Here is a 2,463-nt window from a genome sequence, read left to right as displayed (position 1 = left end):
ATATATATATATATATACAGTGGAGAAATAATTAATTATCTGATAAAAACTTTCTCTCACTTTGAAAATTTTTTAGTGCTACATCTTAACAATATTGATTCTCCCCATTAGAAAATAACAAAATCCTTAGACAAAATTAATTTATCTCAACATAAATTTCATTGGAAACTTTTGCTAACTTTTGTTGTCAAAGTTTTCCCAATTTAAAATTTTTTACGATAATTTTTTGTAATCTCTATCGCTAGTATACGTTAATCACTAACTTAAAAATATTTCTCGGATTGCCTGAAAATATCAAAACTCACTATCAATTGTTTGAATTGGACTCTTAGTTTTTTTCATCTTCAAATGGACTTTTATGTTCACTATATTACCTCCTACTTGTCTCTGCCTGAAATTTGCCGAACAAAAACGGCCCTTAATTTTTTGCTGCAACTACCTTACCTATTTTCTCCAGTAATTAAATTATATTCAAACCATGCGACGATCTTTGTATTTCTTCATCAGTCTTTTTTCTGACAAATAATTAGAAAAGCAATTTTTGATTTTGTTTACAATATCAAACTCAACAATAGTTCGCTCCAACTAGGCTGCTCAAATCTGTCCCAAGATCGTTTACTAAAAACAAACAATGTTGTAAGACTCAAAGTTTAATGAACTAAATAACTAATAACTATCAGGTTTTTTTGTAATTCAGTTCATCGACTGAGCGTTTTTGTAAACTCGCCAGTTCTAAAACTGATATCCAGAAACAAAAAATTTTCTTTCGAAATCAATTTTCTTTATTTTCCTCACTTTACTGCTTCCAGTCATTTGCTCTGTAAAATATCGCACCGTTAGTTAAAACAGGCTTTTTCAATGTTTAGTTTAAACAAATAGACTCGGTAAAATGAGTTCGCACCTAATGTGTTCACCCCGTTCAACCAAGTTTTTGACTTAATTGTCCGCCAAATGAGGACATCGATAACCTTTAAAAATAGTTGGTGTATAGATTGAAAAATAACTTTAAACTCTATCAGCTATACAAATTAAACATTTACTAAAACGAAGAACAATGATTCATGCCATTAAAGAGGGAAAGAGACAAGAAAAACAACAAAGTCAAAGAGAAACAACAAGCATTACTTAGGACCAAAACTCAACGTCTATTTATTTAAAAAAACATTCTAAAAAAGTTAAAACAGCATCAGATAAAAAGTCAGCTAAAACCGATGACTTACATGTCACCAGAGAAGATAAGGAATCTGTATTTATTGTGCATAATTAACAACAGACAATAAAAAAAACGCTAATTTAAAAAAATATATGTTTTCACTTTCTGAAAAAAATTAAACTCAAAGAAGTGAAAGCAATTCATTGGCTTGTTTATAGTTCCAAACAAAACTTTTGAGACCTGTCGTTATTCTGAGTGTCATACTACTACAAAAAGTAACCAATACAAGCAAAAATCTAAAGGTCAATTATATTTTGCGAGAAAACGGTTTCGAAGCCTATAAGATCATAATCTAATCACTAAAAACTTTTATGCCAGATGTTATCGCCCTGAATGCGATATGTGACTCGATAATATCGTGTCATTAATGTGATGATCGGACAAGAATGAAAAAGAGAATCTAAGAAAGGGCAAAATATTAACAAATAAATAAAAAAAACTTAGGATAAATCGAAGTATCAACGAAAAAAAGCAATATTCAAATACAAAGCAGCTATGAATACTATATTAAAATTCACTTGAAATGGAATGACACCTCGCTATTTGCTAAGACTACCCCTAAAAATTACCGAAATTAGATTGAATTTGACATATGTCAAATTTCTAATATTTTTTTGAATTTCAGGTTTGCAATTCACGAATGTCTCAAATCTACAATGCAGCCACTGTAAATCTTAAAAATAATCTATGCAATGAAAAACTAATTATTTAATCATCTGATAACAAATTTCTCTCGCTGTGGAAGTTGTTAGTACTGAATTTTATTAACAATATTGATTCTCTCCCTTGAACAAAAAACATAATCTTTAGATAAAATTAATTTATCTCAGCATAAATTCCATTTGAAATTTTTGTTGTCGAATTTTCTCAATTAAAAATTTTGTTTAATAGTTTTTCAGTAATCTCTATTCCCCGTGTACACTAATCACAAACCTACAATTAATTCTCGGATTGCCCTAAAATAACAAAACTCCCTATTAATTGTTTGAATCAGACCCATAGTTTTTTCCATCTTCAAATGGAATTTTATGTTCAATTAATTACTTACTACTTGTTTCTGCCTGAAATTATCTCAACCAAAACGGCCATTAATTTTTTGCTGCAACTATCTTGCCTGTTTTCTCCAGTAATTAACTTGTAATCAATCCATGCGATATTCTGAGTTTTTCTTCTCAGTCCTTTTCTGACAAATTATTAGCAAAGCAATTTTTGCTTTGGTTTTTATTAAAAAACCTTACAATATTTTACTT

The sequence above is a fragment of the Convolutriloba macropyga genome, chromosome 3, assembly GCF_964194025.1.
Source record: "Convolutriloba macropyga chromosome 3, txConMacr16.3, whole genome shotgun sequence".
Taxonomy (NCBI): domain Eukaryota; kingdom Metazoa; phylum Xenacoelomorpha; order Acoela; family Convolutidae; genus Convolutriloba; species Convolutriloba macropyga.
The sequence above is the reverse complement of the archived record's forward strand: the minus strand, read 5'-3'. Positions refer to the sequence as shown.